General features: G+C 48.2%; 1 protein-coding gene across 9 annotated transcripts in view; it reads right to left on the bottom strand.

Annotated features, from left to right (window-relative positions):
- Positions 1 to 19,945, bottom strand: part of PTBP3 (polypyrimidine tract binding protein 3) — a 201,191-nt gene that overhangs the window by 85,152 nt on the left and 96,094 nt on the right. Inside the window, exon 1 of one of the 9 annotated variants that reach the window (XM_075593955.1) lies at positions 4,993 to 5,145. The exons of the other annotated variants lie outside the window; for them this stretch is intronic. The gene's annotated coding sequence lies outside the window, so the exon portion shown is untranslated. Of the gene's footprint in view, positions 1 to 4,992; positions 5,146 to 19,945 lie in introns of those variants that run through there. 9 annotated transcript variants of the gene reach the window in all.

Genomic DNA, 19,945 nt, shown 5'->3' with positions numbered 1-19,945 from the left:
ACAAAAATGCGGTTTTCTAATCCATTATCAATGATTGCATTTCTAATCCAATGCGTGAAACATGGTGAATGGGGGGGGCTTCATTTCTTGGAAGAGACACTCCATTCCCATTCTTCAAAGGAAAGTTTATTAGACCACGTTGCTATGAAGTCACTTTGGTCTAATAAACGTTCCTGAGAAGAATAGGAATGGAGTGTCTCTTCCAAGCTGCACATTCCAAACCTGTGTTCGAGGTCTATAAATAAATAAATTAAATGACTGAGCATTCCATAGTTTAGATATGTTCGCCTCACGATCAATACAATCGCTGCTTTTCAGAACTATATTGATGCCGGAAGCTGTGTTGCCTGCCTCTGCACACCCAACTAACTCAACCACTGATCAAACTGATGAATGCGATTCTTTTTTTAATTATTATTATGTAATGGAGGGAAGTGTTTATTTTAACCCCTTTGCTGCCAGCAATACCTTACTGCTCAGCTCTTCAGTTCAGTATAATTTTTTAAAAAAGGACAAGGAAGTTTTTGAAAGCAGCAAAATCTCTCTCTCCTCTAACCCCTATCGCTCCCTCCCAGAATCAGAACTGTCTCCCAGAGCCGGACCGCTCTATGTATACTGTAGCAACTGGAGCCCCCAGTTTCCGACTGTCCAGTCCCAATTCTATTAAAAACAAAAAAAAACAAACACCATACAACTCCCCCCCCCCAAAAAATAGCAGACATTGCTACTTTGAAGAAAAAAAAGAAAAGAAAGTGTACCGACAACTAAACATAACATATAAGAAATTGAAAAAATCTACCATGACGAGTGTGTACAATACAGAAGCAAAACATTCTTCCTATTTATGCAATCCACACAGAAATGACTCATTTAGTCTAATCCTTTTAAAAACAACTTTTACAGTGTTGTATAAGCAGGGGGGCTCCGGAGCCGAACTCCATTAATGTCAGCTCCGGAAACCCCCTGCTTATGGAGATACAGACCTCCATAGGGGGAGGCGGTAGCTACTCTGGCTCTCTAGCTGAGGTTCTCGTAATGGCCGCTTTTCAAACCCATGGCCTGCAGGTCAGTAGGAGGCTGTGATGTCATCCGGTGTGGCTTCCTATTGGCCCACGAGAAGCAGAGCTTTAAAAAGCAGTGGGATACCGGCACCCCCTTCGGAGGCATCTCTGAAAGCTGGGGGTCACCGGAGCTGAAATTAATGGGGTTTAGCTCTGAAGACCATCTGCTTAAATCCTATGTTAAAAACAAAACAAGGCCCCTTGAATTGCGCCTTTAAACTCACCACTGCCAATTATTCACTTGGGTCCGAAGGTGACAACTTTGAATCTGTTTTCTAAATAAATATCTTTGCTATTAGTCTTAGGCTGTGTTTACAGTGGCATTGTGCTTGCTGATGCGCGCTGAGGCGCGCTTAGTATATTATCTGAGACCCATTATTTATTATTGTGCCATTCTGAGTGATCTCGCTCAGCTTTTCGCTACAGGCAAATCTGTGTTTCAGCGCTTGCTGGAGAGGAGGCACGTGACCGCACAGCCGTCCAATCAGAGCGTAGCTCAGAAATGAGCTTAGACCCGAGAGCGGCCATTGTTCCCTCCGCTCCCCGTTCCCTCCGCGGTCGCGCTAATTAAAAAAAAAAAAAAACACTGCTCACACAGCTCACAGCACACACAGCACACTGCACACACTGCGCACACAGCTCACAGCACACACTCTCAGCACTGCGCACACTCACAGCATACACTGCACACACTCACACTCTCTCAGCACACTGCTTTGTGTGCTGTGAGTGTATGCAGTGAGTGTGTGCAGTGTTCTGTGTGTGTGCAATGTATGCAGTGAGTGTGTGCAGTGTGCTGTGAGAGTGTGCTGTGTGCTGGTGCTGTGTGTGCTGTGAGTGTATGCAGTGAGTGTGTGCAGTGTGCTGTGAGTGTATGCAGTGAGTGTGTGCAGTGTGCTGTGTGTAGTGAGCTGGTGATGTGTGTGCGGTGAGTGTATGCAGTGAGTATGTGCAGTGTGCTGTGTGTGCAGTGTGTGTGTGCAGTGTGCTGTGAGAGTGTGCTGTGAGAGTGTGCGTGCAGTGAGCTGGTGCTGTGAGTGTATGTAGTGAGTGTGTGCAGTGTGTGTGCAAAAAAAATTGAATTTTTTTTTTAATTCGGTGTCCATATATATAAATATCCATTCTATGCATGGATATAGGGGATATATATTAAATGAGATATATTTTATATATGATATATATATATATATATTTTGGATATATCTATCTATATATCTATATTGTAAACAAACAAATAATATATATATATATATATATATATGATATTATATATATTCTGATATATATATTATCTGATACAGGCTCCTGTCCCCCTGCCCTAGCTCGGACACAGATCCCTGTCCCGCCTCCCGACCCACCTCCGCCCCACAAGCCCCGCCTACCAGAGCACACACTCTGTCTGAGGGGCAAGAACATGAAAACCAGCCGCATGGTAAGCGAGAGGTGAGCATCAGCGCTGGAGAGCGCGGCCACTCTCCACAGCGCGGCACAGCCTTAGAGAAAATGTGCCATGGCTTTGAATTTTGCCACCTAATCTATGGGTACCACATTTTTGCAAGGGTCACGTGGTCTACAGGAGCGATATATAAGGGTGATGCTCTAAAAATGTAATCTGTGAGGCTTTGTTTAATAGAAAATGTGGTTTTAGTATTTTAACAAGAGACTTGTGCTAACCGTAGTTATGCCTGGTCTTTTTGCTCACGTATACCTGTGCAAAGCAAGACTGTTCCATATAAACCACGATGTTTGGTATCTATACCCCAATCTAATTGTATTATCTGAGGTAGATATCAAATATGGTTGGAAGAGGAGTAACATACTGCAAAAAACTATAATACTTTATCCAGCTTTTTCTACTGCTGGACTCTATGGACACAGACACACGAGGCACTCTTCTTTTGTAAAACTTGAAGGTGGTTCTTTATGCAAAGATGAACTACAGCAACAATTAAACACCACCCCCGCTTCAGGAGCACTTCACAAAGAGCGCACTGGACATGACATGGGTCAAGCTTAGTATAGAAACTGGGAAAAGTCTCTGGAAGGTTCCAGTTTAGAAGGGAGTCCGGCATCTTGGCAGAAAATGATCCCTCCCATCTCCGCTCAGACCAATCTTGGGAACCCACTCCAGACTCGCACAACGTCTTGCTGGCAAGTCCTAGAGCAGGAATGCAGCAGCACTCCTCAGCCACAGCAGACTGGCATGGTTAACAGCAGCAACTACTGACCCAAGTTCAGCCCCCTTACAGTAACTATAACCCCTTCCTCAAGGGTTCCAGAAAATGGCAACAACATCTAGCCACCAGGGCTACTGTACCAATACAGCACAAAACTATTACAATGTTACACGTTTTGTTCTTATACGTTCCCATTGCAACTAACCTAAAAAGGAAAGAATTAACCCCTTATTAAGTCCCCAAAGATTCCAAGAGCTACTATTCCAACCATTAACACTGGACGTTTGTTTCGGTTCATTACAATACATTAAATGTGCACAATCCTGCCTTATTCAAGAGAACCAACTTGCGAAGTTCACATGATTCTATCATTGAGACTTCAATCAATTAAGCGCACAGTCTGTTCCATTATTCTATACAGTATATGGTTGTTATCAACAACACATCATGCTATAGCTGCTCAGAAATACATTTTTCAGACCTTGGAAAAGTGTGAACCAATGACTGAAATAGCGAGAATATGGACGATTGTTAGGTTGGACAACTCCAATGTAACAAGCCATGTGACCCAAATCTATTGATTGTGTTAAACAATTTCCCTTTGTTCAGAAAGGAGGTCAACGTAACTGCACTATGATTAATAAGAGATACAACATATACACGCACTACTATAGTTCCCTGTATGGTATTCCTTGGTACTATCATGGAAGAGGCACTTGAACTAATACGGTACATCTGTTAAAGAGGAATTCTCATCAATATATAAAGAAGCCCTAATTACAGTATATACATTTTGGCCTCGCATCTTTCTTGCATTTGCGCAGGCACAATACATTGAAAAAAAAAAAAATTATATATAAATATATCTATATATCAGGTAATAAAGAACCATAGGCACTCCGTCTGAATAGAAAAATTGGGTGCAAATCCTGTACAAATAAATAGGCAATACGATACCGCACGTGGACGAATATCAGAGGCAGCACTCCAAATGAATATCAAAAATCCTGTATTATTCAACAATGATGTTTTGTTGAATAATACAGGATTTTTGATATTCATTTGGAGTGCTGCCTCTGATATTCGTCCACGTGCGGTATCGTATTGCCTATATATATATATATATATAGATATATATATAGATATATATATATATATCTATATATATATCTATCTATATATTTTTTTTTAAATATATTTTTTTTAAGAAATCAATTTGAGAGGGGGGGAGACTGGTGTTTTAATATCTATTTGCAGTATGGTGAGGGTCCAATTACTTCAGAAGAAAGCAAGCTTATTTAGATTTTCAAAGTATTGTGCCAGCACAAATGTAAGAAAAATGCGAGGCCAAAATGTATATACTGTAATTAGGGCATCTTTATATATTAGGTCATATATATTAGGTCACTGCAAAGTCTCAAAAGACAGGAGTGCGCAAATGAAACAGTCCCAAGAAGAAAAAAAAAGGCCAAGTATGAGTTCAAATGGAAATGAGCATTAGGAATGAAAGGGAAAAAAACAACCAAACTTGCATATAAGAAATGATGTGTGGAGTGTCTTCAGCGGAGGATCAGTTGGGATTGAACGCAGCTTCGCAGGACAAAGACAATATTCATTGGTCAAATGGATCACTTTTTTGGTATTGTCCACGTAATATTTAAGAATTTGTTTTTGAATATTTTATATTGGTCACAGACCGTAAGTAAGCACATTGATTCATTCACAAATATTTATAAACTTGACCTGTTAATCACCTCCGCTGACGGCCCCAAAGTGCCAGATCTGGCTTTGATGTCACTTGGGAGCGCTGTTGCCGGTCGCAGTGGTGATTGACAGGCCAGTCATAACGGAGGACAGCACAGACGCCAAGGGGAATTTTAGGCACCTGGAATTTTTCCATCCCTGAAAATAAACGTTGCTTGTTACAATGATCGTGCTGAACCTGACAACTTGCAGTGAAAAGCACAGAAAATCACTGAATCTACTGGATTAGTGGACCGTTTGGCCATTGCTCTGGTCTTGAAGGCAGTCTGCTTTGACAGCAATGTAAATGTCAGAACATTTTAAATGTGTTCAAAGTTCAGAACTGAACATTGCACAGCCATGGGCAAGTAAATGAAGGAGCCGTGGTCTGTTCAGACATGGTGGTGACCTTAGGGGCGGGATACGCAGTGTTCCACGCATGTGTAACCACTTGCAGTGCAGAGTAACCGCTTGCAGTGCAGAGTAACCGCTTGCAGTGCAGAGGACCGAGGAGCAGTGTAACAGCTTGCAGTGCAGGGGACCGAGGAGCAGTGTAACAGCTTGCAGTGCAGGGGACCGAGGAGCAGTGTAACAGCTTGCAGTGCAGGGGACTGAGGAGCAGTGTAACAGCTTGCAGTGCAGGGGACCGAGGAGCAGTGTAACAGCTTGCAGTGCAAAGGACCGAGGAGCAGTGTAACAGCTTGCAGTGCAAGGGACTGAGGAGCAGTGTAACAGCTTTTAGTGCAAGGGACTGAGGAGCAGTGTAACAGCTTGCAGTGCAGAGGGCCGAGGAGCAGTGTAACAGCTTGCAGTGCAAGGGACCGAGGAGCAGTGTAACAGCTTGCAGTGCAGGGGACCGAGGAGCAGTGTAACAGCTTGCAGTGCAGGGGACCGAGGAGCAGTGTAACAGCTTGCAGTGCAAAGGACCGAGGAGCAGTGTAACAGCTTGCAGTGCAAGGGACTGAGGAGCAGTGTAACAGCTTTTAGTGCAAGGGACTGAGGAGCAGTGTAACAGCTTGCAGTGCAGAGGGCCGAGGAGCAGTGTAACAGCTTGCAGTGCAAGGGACTGAGGAGCAGTGTAACAGCTTGCAGTGCAGGGGACCGAGGAGCAGTGTAACAGCTTGCAGTGCAGGGGACCGAGGAGCAGTGTAACAGCTTGCAGTGCAGGGGACCGAGGAGCAGTGTAACAGCTTGCAGTGCAGGGGACCAAGGAGCAGTGTAACAGCTTGCAGTGCAGAGGACCGAGGAGCAGTGTAACAGCTTGCAGTGCAGGGGACCGAGGAGCAGTGTAACAGCTTGCAGTGCAGGGGACCGAGGAGCAGTGTAACAGCTTGCAGTGCAGGGGACCGAGGAGCAGTGTAACAGCTTGCAGTGCAGGGGACCGAGGAGCAGTGTAACAGCTTGCAGTGCAGGGGACCGAGGAGCAGTGTAACAGCTTGCAGTGCAAGGGACTGAGAAGCCACAACCCACTAGGAAAGCAATAGCAACATGGGGGCCTACTGTACAAATGATTAAAGGGCAGTCCCAACTAAAACCTAAAGTCAATGACACCATGAGCCATACTTACAAAGTATTGCTAAGCAGTTATGGCCCAATCATTATGTAATGCAATGTTTTTACTTTCAGAGATCTGCAGAACATCAACTGCTCTTAAACCGGTGTCCAATTTAAAAACATATATAGGAGTTGCAACAAAGTAAAAACACTGGGTAAACCACTCCTTTACTTTTTTTTTTTAAATACCAATTTCCTAAATTTGATGTATGTTGTTTTTTTTAGTTTCACAAGCTTAGGCGGTAAACCCTAAATGGAAAAAGCAGATCAATAAAACGGTACGGAACAAGCAACAGAGAATAAAAACCATCTGCTGCGGTGATTCCAAAGCCAGAGTCATCAGAGCCGAGCGACATGTCCATTTGATAAAAATAATGTCGGCCACCGTCACGTGTAAAAAAAAAAAAAAAAAAAGTCTATTCCTAAAATGGAAACTACTGGATTATTTCACAGTAAAGGAGGAGATCAGGAAGATGATGAAGTAAAAGTAAAAACAGAAAACAAATTAAAAAAAATTGAGAATCATTTATAAGTGCGAGTGTATGTACACAAAGTAATTTCCATCAAGCCGGGGTGGAACTAGGCAGGATAAGGAGGAAGGGGGGAAAGCCAGAACTCAGCAGAGCTTTCAGCAAAGAAGCTTACCTCAGTGATTCAACACGAGCGTTGGTATGCTGTTCCCACAATCCCTTTAACCTCCGGAAGGGAGTGAAAGGGTTGGGCATGCTTGCAAACCTTTTTTTTTTTTTTTTAAATGACAGGGGTATTTTCCTAAACAGGCTGAGCAGTGTGACTACATCAGCAGTCCATGGGAAACGCAGTACCCAAGCCTACTGTTGCAAGAAAGGTGTGTGTGTGCGATGGTGTGAACACACAGCAGTGCTTTTAATGAGACACAACTTGGAGAATGGAAAGAGGAACTGTACTGAGCTGACAAGCTATAAAACATTTACACGACTGTGGGCTAGAATTCCTAACCCCATACCGGTAACTGGTGTTTCAAGCTGCACTCCTCCCAGTAACCATTTTTGTTCATTATTCTGAACCATGGAGGTCACTTGAAGCTGAAAGGCAATATTTTTGGGCTCTGGAAAGTGTCCCCCCCCCCAGATCCTCAGTTCAAAACATCTTTATAGTTTTTGGTTGGGGCGAGGAAGGGAAAGGGAGGAAGGGGGGGAGGGGTGGAGTGAAATCAGAGGCTGGCAATTTTTTGCCCAGGGGTCAAGACCAACCGGCCCAAAAATCGGACGGGCCCACGCTACACGTACCCAAAACTCACATACATTATACAACGAGAAAGATCCATACAAATGCACAATAAACACGTACCCCAGATACAGATACAGACACAGACACACACACACACTAGCCTGGGGGAGGAGAAGCTGCTGAGCTCTACAGCGCCACCTTCTGACCGGAATCTACAGTGAGTCGCACATAGCTCTGCTACCAGCCTAATTTTTTTTTAAATCTGACTGGCCCACAGGCCAGTCCACCCCCTAAGTGAAATCAACATTGTCACCTAAACTCATCCCAACAAGCCATTAGAATGTGGCAATGTCATTGAGACCACGGAGTATACAAAATCAGGGCCACTGACAGAGCTGAGGGGTGGACAGCTAGTTCTACTGTCCCGGGCCCGTTGAGTGAGGGCGCCCAGCGCTCTTAGGCCATCTGAACATTGCCTCAAGGCCTCCTTAAAAACATATGACCCGACAAAGGCCAGTTTCTACACTGCACTTCATGAATCTTAAAAGCAGCACTGCATCAATGTTAATCTTAAGGGAAAAAACACACAGGATAACAAGAAAGCAATCCAAAAGCAAAAAATACCCAGCGGTAACAAAGAAGCAAAGTATCGGATCAGAACAGTCTAGCCCTTTTTCAAGCCTAGCCAAGGGCCCGATAAATAAGCATATTTTCCTGTAACAAAAACGGCCAGGGAGTCAGCGATCACTACGGCACCGACTACAAAGCTGCAATGTCATCAGGGCACCTCGACTGCCAAGTTTGAAGGGGGTGGGAACCGGAGTCCATGTAAATATTATGTACTATATAATATGGTATCAAAATAGGTGGCACTATTGTTCCTCTATTGGTGCTGGTTGGAGGTACTTCCAAGCGATTCCTATTGAAGTCCCATAACCTATACTGTTTAAAACACAAACACACACCTTTCTGTGTAATAGGTACAGCTGGTCTTGCAGGAGCCAATCACATAGTGTACCTGCTAAATAGGTACTGCTGGGGAATATGCAGCAGCACTCCTATGGAAACTATAAAGGTTTGACATTACTTTGCTTTAGGTGAGCTTGCTAAAACTGTGCATTCGAAAGACATTACCTGTACACACATTTGTACTTCCGACTGCCCAACTACCAAGGGATATTGCTCTGCAGCTCCCGTTGGTAGACGTGCAGCGTATAGGTGGTTTCCGTAATTGTGCAGCAGTAAAATGTGTGAACAGAGTTCAGAATTAGGATATATCGAAGGATTTCATGTTCTAATGCAGCATCTCATTAAGATGGGGGATTTACAAGGATGTGTATTGGCACGGTTTCCATGTGCCGTTGAATGGAGGGTTACAGAAGTTTGAAACTACGTGCATTTTGTGAGGTTATCAAGCAGTGGAAATGTCGAAAATGTTGGCCAAAGTGTTCGTTAATTGCATTAAATAATTGAGATTGCATGATTAATGTGACCTGCACATTGGTCATATGAGTTTCTTTATCAAATGTTGTAGTTTATTTTTTTTGGTTCCTTATAAAAAAACATTTAGTAAAAGATGTCATAAAAAAAAAAAAGTCAATTTTGCAGCATTTCACACTTCTCTAAGTGCCACTCGTAAAACATGCCCAACCTAAGCATGGCAAAAAAAGAGCAATTCAAATGGCATATGGTCTGAATAGTAAAACATATCAAGAATGACTAATTGTGCAGATCATGTACATGTACAGTCAATTAGACTGTAAGCTCCTCTTCCTTAATGTTACTTTTATGTCTAAAGCACTTATTCCCATGATCTGTTATTTATATTATCTGTTATTTATTTGATTACCACGTGTATTACTACTGTGAAGCGCTATGTACATTAATGGCGCTATATAAGTAAAGACATACAATACAATACTCCGGGAGAAACTATAGAAAGGGGGGAAAACGATACCCATTAATAATGTACATGGAACCCCAGGCAACCTATCGTGTGTGTCCAAATATACTATCACTGTAGTAGGGTTTGTGCCTGTTATACACTTAAAGGAGAACGCCTGGGCCTGGCGGCATTATGTATTTATTTAAAAATAGGTTTGAAGCAGTGGGGCTCCAGAGCTGAACCGACATCTCCCACGTCATGTGAGCCAATAGGAAGCCGCAAGGGATGATGTCACTGCTTCCTATTGGATTGCGGGACATTTAAGCCACCATCTTGATAGCCCCACCTAGCACCCCCTTCCCAGGTATGTATCTCAGAAAGCAGACGGTCCCCAGAGCTTAAATCAACACAGTTCAGCTTAAGAGAGCCCCGGCATCAAACCTATTAAAAAAAAAAAAGCTGTGTGTGCTGTGCACGCGCATAGTAAGTGAAACTTCTTTGACTTTTGTCACAGAAATTGTATTTGTGTTGGTGATGTTTTAATTAAAAATCAAAATACAATTTCATTGACAAAACGCAAATAAATTTGGACTTAGAATGCGCGTGCTCGGCACACATCCCCTGTATTAGCTATTTGCACTAAGTGTGAATTCCTCATATGTGCGTGTGACTGACTGAGTGTGCGTGACTGAGAGTGCGCGCGTGGCTGAGAGTGCGCGCGTGGCTGAGAGTGCGCGCGTGGCTGAGAGTGCGCGCATGGCTGAGAGTGCGCGCGTGGCTGAGAGTGCGCGCGCGTGACAGAGTGTGACAGTGTGTGTCTGAGTGCTCGTGTGTGTGACAGTGTGTGTACCTCCCGCATGAAGCTCCTCTCCTAGGCGGCCGTGACCAGCAGGCGGCCGGACGGCTAGTCTGCACATCCCTCCGGAGCAGCCTCCTGAAGGGAGTCCACGGCTGCAGGGACCACAGGAGCCCCTCGGGCTCTACCCCACAGAAGCTGCCGCCCTGCAGGGATGGGGAGAGGCTCAGCTCCAGCTCCCCGCCCCAGTACCGGCCCAGGGAGGTGAAAGTCTCCCCGCCCTCACCAGTCACCTCCTGCCCGGAGCTCAGGCCTGAGACTGACCCGCAGCGGCTCATCCCACAGGCAGCGGCCAGGGGAGGCCTGCAGGGACACGGGCATGCACCGGGAGGAGAGGAGAGGCCGCAGGAGATCAGGGCCTGGAGCAGTGTGGGCTGCAGTGTCCCTATGAGAGCCGTGGCGTCACCATGACTACCGCATGCGCGGCATGTCAACAGCGCATGGCAGTGCACGTTTGGGGGGAATGGCAGTGCATGGCAGTGCACGTTTGGGGGGGAATGGCAGTGCATGGCAGTGCACGTTTGGGGGGAATGGCAGCTGGGACCGGCGGCCGTTAGGAGCGGCGCAGCGGCCGGCCGTGTGAGGAGAGCGGCGCCCTTTAGTCAGCGGGACACAGGGAAGCGGAGGTAGGGAAGAGGGAGGAGAGAGGCTGAGCAGCGGCTCCTCCTATCTCAGCCGGAGTACTTGCGGGGCTTCCGCCATCTTATTACACCCGCAGCACCGGAAGCTCTGCGGCAGCCATCTTGCTATACCCATGGCAGTGGCCGTTAGGAGCGGCGCCGCCGCCGCATGTCACAGCAGGTGTGTGGGCAGCATGTCACAGCGGGTGTGTGTGGGGGAGCAGCGGCTGTTAGGAGCGGCGCCGGCGGCTATCGCCGCCGCCGCCGCATGTCACAGTAGATGCGGGGGGGGAGGGGGAGCCGTGACATCACTTCCGTTTCACATTTGTCCCCCATCTCTCCCGTTTTACCCCATCAGAATAGGTGCCACTAAAGAAGTTTCACTTCAAAAATTTTTTTAAAAACAACACACAGTATTTTTTTTTAAAGTATCGCCAAGAATGTCATCTGCATTACTGCAATTGCTTTCAATGGGATACATTCTCTTTGATAAATATGGTGCTGTTTTTTTGCACTTGATTTAGAAAACTGTGTGTAATAATTGTATATGTTATTTATAACTTCCCTATGTACCATAAAATGGAGTTATCAAATTCATGGAACCCCTGGTAACGTCCAGCACAACCGCAGGGTGAAAACCACTGCCACACACCATGGCAACACATAAGGTACAGGCAGCATGGAAGATAGAACAGTGATGCACTGAAGCTGGAAGGCAACAGGAGTACGTCTTTCTTGAAAGGGTAGTGGATACGCGAGTCAGTCTCACCGCAAAGAGGAAACCATCACAAACTGCTTAAGATACAAAGCGAGGCGGCTAAAGGTTTTATAACACTTTACCCACCATAACTTTTTTTAATGTCTGGTCATAGCTGCTGAGATATATGAACAAAATACTGTTTGTGACCAAATGATCCTTATCTGCCATCTGTTGCTATGTTACCCTCCAGCTATAAAAGAGATATCGCTGGAGACCATGCACTTTTATCAAAGAAGTTGGAAAAGGAAATGGGGGCATCGCATTTCTTGAAGCTGCAAATACACTGCTCGACATTAGGCACATTAAAAGAAGCATTTCATACAGTATAAATGATGTGTATAGCTAAACCGGGATGTCTGGTCACCCTAATGGGGAGGACACTCTTACTAGGAAGTAAAACCGAATAACGGCAGGGTTGTCAATATTAAAATACGCACAAAAAAAAGTATGAAACATTTGTCAACGCTTAGGTCCCCCCATAGGGGAGCACCTACATTTTCTGCAGTACAATATATATCTCCACATACACACCTCTCCACTATGTTTAATGGTTGTTTGATAAGGCTAAGGCCCCGCTCCCTCAGTCAGCGCGCCCGCACTGCAGACAGGCGGGGCGCTGACGGACACAGACCGCGATATGCGGTCTGTAGGGACCGGGAGGTGGGCGGGAGTGGGAGGCTTGAGCGGGAGGGGGGGTGTGGCTTGAGCGGAGGGACCCGCTACTCCCCCCCCCTCCCTCCACGGGCTCGGGCTCGAGCTGCTGATGGAAGGTAATCAAAAGCAACACACACACACACAGAGGCAGGCCCTCACGCACTCAGACACACAAATACACGAACACAGACAGGCACTCACGCTGCTTTCCCTCCACACTCCTCCCCGCTCCACGAAGCCTCTCCTCATTGGCTCACAGCCACATCACGTGACGCGTCGACGCTAGGGATGACAATTCTCTTGAATCCCCTAGCGGCTGACGCGTCACAGCGTGTAGTGAGCTGTGCAGCCAGGGGGGACCGGGACCGGCTCGGGAGGATTCCCCTGCTGGTGGGGAACTCTCGTGCAGCCGCCGGGCGCAGCGGGTCCCAGCCCTAATTCAGGACCTACATTTGCATTTCAATTTAAGGCTTAAAAGCCTAAGCTTGCAACATTTGATTCTGTTATTTTTCAGAGATAAACACATGCTATAAATACTGCTTTTGTTATGGTGAATACCTAAAGACTGTAGCATAAATCCAACAGTGGCAGTGACCAGCATAGGGTTCTAAAAAAAAAAAAAAGGGGGAGAGGAGGAATGGGGGGGGGGAGGAGAGGGATGGGGGGAGAGAGGAGGGATGGGGGGGGAGAGAGGAGGGATGGGGGGGGAGAGAGGAGGGATGGGGGGGGAGAGAGGAGGGATGGGGGGGGGAGAGAGGAGGGATGGGGGGGGAGAGAGGAGGGATGGGGGGGGAGAGAGGAGGGATGGGGGGGGAGAGAGGAGGGATGGGGGGGAGAGGAGGGATGGGGGGGAGAGGAGGGATGGGGGGGGAGAGGAGGGATGGGGGGGGAGAGGAGGGATGGGGGGGGAGAGGAGGGATGGGGGGGGAGAGGAGGGATGGGGGAGGGAGAGGAGGGATGGGGGGGAGAGGAGGGATGGGGGGGAGAGGAGGGATGGGGGGGAGAGGAGGGATGGGGGGAGAGGAGGGATGGGGGGGGAGAGGAGGGATGGGGGGGAGAGGAGGGATGGGGGGGGAGAGGAGGGATGGGGGGGAGAGGAGGAATGGGGGGAGAGGAGGGATGGGGGGGAGAGGAGGGATGGGGGGGAAGAGAGGAGGGATGGGGGGGAGAGAGGAGGGATGGGGGGAGAGGAGGGATGGGGGGGAGAGAGGAGGGATGGGGGGAGAGGAGGGAAGGGTTGGGGGAGAGAAGGGAAGGGTTGGGGGAGAGGAGGGAAGGGTTGGGGGAGAGGAGGGAAGGGTTGGGGGGAGAGGAGGGAAGGGTTGGGGGGGAGAGGAGGGAAGGGTTGGGGGGGAGAGGAGGGAAGGGTTGGGGGGGAGAGGAGGGAAGGGTTGAAGGGGGAGAGGAGGGAAGGGTTGGGGGGGAGAGGAGGGAAGGTTTGGGGGGGGAGAGGAGGGAAAGGGGGGGGGAAGAGGAGGGATGGAGGGGGGAGGGAGGGAGAGGAGGGATGGGGGGGAGAGGAGGGATGGGGGGGAGAGGAGGGATGGGGGGAGAGGAGGGATGGAGGGGGGAGAGGAGGGATGGAGGGGGGAGAGGAGGGAGGGAGAGGAGGGATGGGGGGGAGAGGAGGAATGGGGGGGAGGAGGAATGGGGGGGGAGAGGAGGGAAGGGGGGGAGAGGAGGGATAGGGGGGGGAGAGGAGGGATGGGGGGGGAGAGGAGGGATGGGGGGGAGAGGAGGGATGGGGGGGAGAGGAGGGAAGGGGGGGAGAGCAGGGAAGGGTTGGGGGGGAGAGCAGGGAAGGGTTGGGGGGGAGAGGAGGGAAGGGTTGGGGGGGGAGAGGAGGGAAGGGTTGTGGGGGGAGAGGAGGGAAGGGTTGGGGGGTGAGAAGAGGGAAGGGTTGGGGGAGAGAAGGGAAGGGTTGGGGGAGAGGAGGGAAGGGTTGGGGGAGAGGAGGGAAGGGTTGGGGGAGAGGAGGGAAGGGTTGGGGGGGAGAGGAGGGAAGGGTTGGGGGGGAGAGGAGGGAAGGGTTGGGGGGGAGAGGAGGGAAGGGTTGGGGGGGAGAGGAGGGAAGGGTTGGGGGGGAGAGGAGGGAAGGGTTGGGGGGGAGAGGAGGGAAGGTTTGGGGGGGGAGAGGAGGGAAAGGGGGGGGAAGAGGAGGGATGGAGGGGGGAGGGAGAGGAGGGATGGGGGGGAGAGGAGGGATGGGGGGGAGAGGAGGGATGGAGGGGGGAGAGGAGGGAGGGAGAGGAGGGATGGGGGGGAGAGGAGGAATGGGGGGGGAGGAGGAATGGGGGGGAGGAGGAATGGGGGGGAGGAGGAATGGGGGGGAGAGGAGGGAAGGGGGGGAGAGGAGGGATGGGGGGGAGAGGAGGGATGGGGGGGGGAGAGGAGGGATGGGGGGGAGAGGAGGGATGGGGGGGAGAGGAGGGAAGGGGGGGAGAGCAGGGAAGGGTTGGGGGGGAGAGGAGGGAAGGGTTGGGGGGGAGAGGAGGGAAGGGTTGGGGGGGAGAGGAGGGAAGGGTTGGGGGGGAGAGGAGGGAAGGGTTGGGGGGGAGAGGAGGGAAGGGTTGGGGGGGGGAGAGGAGGGAAGGGTTGGGGGGGGAGAGGAGGGAAGATTTGGGGAGAGGAGGGAAGATTTGGGGGAGAGGAGGGAAGGAGGGGTGTTATATTTAACAACAGCTTCCATTTTTTTGTTTTTAAATCCACACACTTTTTTTTAGATCATGGTCTCTAACACAAAATAGAAATGTTTTTTTTTTTGGGGGGGGGGGGATTTCAGAAATTATTCAGATGATTACATTGGGAATAAAGAAACTGTACCACCAGAGTGGGACTTCACCTTAAGGAATTAGGGTTGAAGGGGTAGCTTTATTTTTTTGTACATATACATATATAGACACACACACACAATACAAATATTGTCAGCTCTACATAATAATACAAATATTATGCAAGTATAACAACCTGCACCTAAAAACCTGGCCAGAGAAAAAAATAAAACAGGGCAGTACAATCACAAGAAGATCACAGAAAAATGTGAACACGCCCACAGAACAGCCAAAAGCCATTACACCAAGCCCCATAAGTGGGCTCTTTTCAAGACATAGCCATTTGCTTCTGTCACATATTCGTCAAAAATGAATTACGAGGGGCACCCGCTTAATTAACCACAGTACCTGAAGCTCAGATGTAAAAGCATGCTGTGTGCTCCAGTTATTCACAGAGCCACAGGTTTGCTTAGTGACCTGCCTGAACTCACACCTGAGGCATGGTAATTGTAGGCTAAGAACATACACCAGGTAAGATCTGGGTTGTTTAACCCATTGGGGACTGGAAGGAATTTGCAATGCATTGCTAGCTTCTCCACTCCTGAAGGGTAAACAATCCCTGATCTCCAGAGTGAAAAACATGTTCTTTTGCTGGTCAGCTTTTAATAAAACATTGGTTTTTTTGTACGATTTAAAAAAAAAAAAACATGATCTCTGCAGTGCCTCTAATGTTTCTTTTTCATACTGTAGCGCTCCAGAGATAAAAATATGAATATTAAGGTCTAAGAAAACGATGGCTGCCTTGAAGATGTAATGGTTTTGCTTCGTATAGATTCATTGTTTGTAATCCGAGATTTAAGGACAATGGGGGCTGGTGAGAAATAAAATGGTTGATTCGTCAATGGCTCACAATGAACTCTGTTTGCCTGCATAATTTTGAAGGAGGGATTGTTCCTTATTTTATTTTGATGCATTACATTTTTAATTAATTACATTTGTCTATGCTGGCTATGGTTTGCTGGGCTGAAATGGAAAAACAAGAAAGAACACAGGCATTAAACAAAACACAGACACGTTTTCTGCAGCTTTCATATCACTGTGTCTTGTGTCCACTTTTGATTAAACCTCCCTCACTGCTGGAGATTAATACCAGTTCATGGCAAAAAGGGAACACATTCAGAAACTACCCAAAGAGCACTCACTCAGAAACTACCCAAAGAGCACTCACTCAGAAACTACCCAAAGAGCACTCACTCAGAAACTATCCAAAGAGCACTCACTCAGAAACTACCCAAAGAGCACTCACTCAGAAACTACCCAAAGAGCACTCACTCAGAAACTACCCAAAGAGCACTCACTCAGAAACTACCCAAAGAGCACTCACTCAGAAACTACCCAAAGAGCACTCACTCAGAAACTACCCAAAGAGCACTCACTCAGAAACTACCCAAAGAGCACTCACTCAGAAACTACCCAAAGAGCACTCACTCAGAAACTACCCAAAGAGCACTCACTCAGAAACTACCCAAAGAGCACTCACTCAGAAACTACCCAAAGAGCACTCACTCAGAAACTACCCAAAGAGCACTCACTCAGCACCTTCAAAAGGAAATACTGTATAGTGTCGGGGTACAGATGATTGCAACAGCAGTGCTAATGATGACGGGAGGAGGCTCTCGGTAGTAATGATGACGGGAGGAGGCTCTCGGTAGTAATGATGACGGGAGGAGGCTCTCGGTAGTAATGATGACGGGAGGAGGCTCTCGGTAGTAATGATGACGGGAGGAGGCTCTCGGTAGTAATGATGACGGGAGGAGGCTCGGTAGTACTGAAAACGGGAGGAGGCTCGGTAGTACTGATGGTGGGAGGAGGCACTGTAGTACTGAGGACGGGAGGAGGCTTGGCAGTAATGATGGTGGGAGAAGGCTTGGCAGTAATGATGATGGGAGGAGCGGCTCGGTACTAACGATAGTGGGAGGAGCGGCTCGGTGCTAACGATAGTGGGAGGAGCGGCTCGGTGCTAACGATAGTGGGAGTAGCGGCTCGGTACTAACGATAGTGGGAGGAGCGTCTCGGTACTAACGATAGTGGGAGGAGCGGCTCGGTACTAACGATAGTGGGAGGAGCGGCTCGGTACTAACGATAGTGGGAGGAGCGGCTCGGTGCTAACGATAGTGGGAGTAGCGGCTCGGTACTAACGATAGTGGGAGGAGCGGCTCGGTACTAACGATAGTGGGAGGAGCGTCTCGGTGCTAACGATAGTGGGAGGAGCGTCTCGGTGCTAACGATAGTGGGAGTAGCGGCTCGGTACTAACGATAGTGGGAGGAGCGTCTCCGTACTAACGATAGTGGGAGAAGCGGCTCGGTACAAACGATAGTGGGAGGAGCGGCTCGGTACTAACGATAGTGGGAGGAGCGGCTCGGTACTAACGATAGTGGGAGGAGCGGCTCGGTACTAACGATAGTGGGAGGAGCGTCTCGGTGCTAACGATAGTGGGAGTAGCGGCTCGGTACAAACGATAGTGGGAGGAGCGGCTCGGTACTAACGATAGTGGGAGGAGCGTCTCGGTGCTAACGATAGTGGGAGGAGCGTCTCGGTGCTAACGATAGTGGGAGTAGCGGCTCGGTACAAACGATAGTGGGAGGAGCGGCTCGGTACTAACGATAGTGGGAGGAGCGTCTCCGTACTAACGATAGTGGGAGGAGCGGCTCGGTACTAACGATAGTGGGAGGAGCGTCTCGGTACTAACGATAGTGGGAGGAGCAGCTCGGTACTAACGATAGTGGGAGGAGCGGCTCGGTACTAACGATAGTGGGATGAGCGGCTCGGTACTAACGATAGTGGGAGGAGTGTCTCGGTACTAACGATAGTGGGAGGAGCGGCTCGGTACTAACGATAGTGGGAGGAGCGGCTCGGTACTAACGATAGTGGGAGGAGCGGCTCGGTACTAACGATAGTGGGAGGAGCGGCTCGGTACTAACGATAGTGGGAGGAGCGGCTCGGTACTAACGATAGTGGGAGGAGCGGCTCAGTAATAATGCTACTTTCTTTGAAGTTGATGTACCTGGTCCAAATACCAATGTCCGCTTCTTGTCCATTTGAGCTAGTCCCTCTGGGCCTCAGCACTAAGCGGTGCAAAGCCATAGTGTTTACCTTCTGGCCCATTCTTTCGAATGAACGTAAGGTGCCTTGCGGGTTAGCACCACTTAGTAACCAGGGCCCTTTATCTCCCTGTGTCTCAGGAATTAGGTGGCAACATTAGATTGTAAGCTCTACAGGGCAGGGATTGATTTCGTCCTGCACCTGTTGGGGTTTATGAAAGGAACATGCCATGCACTGCGTCACTGCAAATCTCTAAGATGAGACGTGTATGTGAAGAGGTAAGTGGATACACAGCCTCGGTCAGTACAGTGAGCCAGGTAAACCGCTTAGGGTTTCACCAGTAATACGAATGGAGCAAGTATCCTTAGAGGCACCAACTTGTACAGTTTATTTAGCTCGATCTCGGCAATAGTTTTTTTTTTCTTTATAGTTCATAATGTATCATTTTAAGATGTATAACCGCTTATCTTAGCAGTGCTACTGTATATCAAAATCCATTATTTATTATCATTATTATGTCAAGATTTCTCTAACAGCAGGGATTTTACTTAGACAGTTTGGACAATAATATTTGTGCCAATATGTTTAACATGAAAATAAAAGGTATAGAAGAAAACTAATTAAATAGTGTACGCTCAGGCCAAAACGCCAGCCAGCCACTTTTTCTTTGACGTGTTAATAATTTGAGATAAAAAGCTCCCTAAAAGATATCTAGGGTTTACAAGACCAAGCCTTTGATGACTAGACCGTGAACAAAGGTTTGCCAGCTACACTCATTACAAAGCACTAATTAATGGCGTGCTTTATTGTAGATTTATTTGTGTACGTGACCAAGTTGCAGAAGCACTCCTAGGAATAATGTCAAACAGGAAGTGTTAAAGGCAAAGGATATTGCTGCAAACGTAGCATTAAACAGGGGGAGTTAGCACCAGGCCAATGTCTAGGGCCTCAGTTCCTTGTTAATGCAGCAATTGCTCATGGTGTATAGAATTAAGACAGGCCTAAAAGGTGTTTGAGGCCTCACAAAATGAATAACCCTTTCGATGCCAGAGTAGCAAGCATGGCATTGCTTTACTGGCCCAGTTGGCAGTGAAGGTATTAAACCCGTACGTTCACTCTGCTTGAATGGGGTGATGTCCCCAAGCATAGCCAACTTTGGCGATAATTCTTTAAAGTGTGAATAGCACTGTAGCAGGGACTTATCCCTGTTTAAATAGAGCAGCCTCAGAGCTCTGAGAACCCAACAGAGAGAGAGTTGATTGCAGCCACTCAATTAACTAGTCTCCACCTGGACTAATGAGAGCTCTGTAAAAAGCCTCATGTAAGGAACAGGAAAAAGAGATCCATTAGCTCACATTTGGGCTGATAGAAGGAGAGCAGAGAAGCCTGCACACACACACGGTCTTGAGTACAAAGGCTGTGCTGAGATCAAGACACCCAGACACCTACTGTATATTTCCTGGACACAGAGAACCCAGGAACCTGACATGGAGGGCTACCTGCTTAAGGTACTTCCTGACACTTTGGGACGATAGGCTGGTAAAAGGAATAT

This window comes from Ascaphus truei, chromosome 1 (genome assembly GCF_040206685.1).
Source record: "Ascaphus truei isolate aAscTru1 chromosome 1, aAscTru1.hap1, whole genome shotgun sequence".
Classification (NCBI taxonomy): Eukaryota; Metazoa; Chordata; class Amphibia; order Anura; family Ascaphidae; genus Ascaphus; species Ascaphus truei.
The sequence above is the reverse complement of the archived record's forward strand: the minus strand, read 5'-3'. Positions and strand labels throughout refer to the sequence as shown.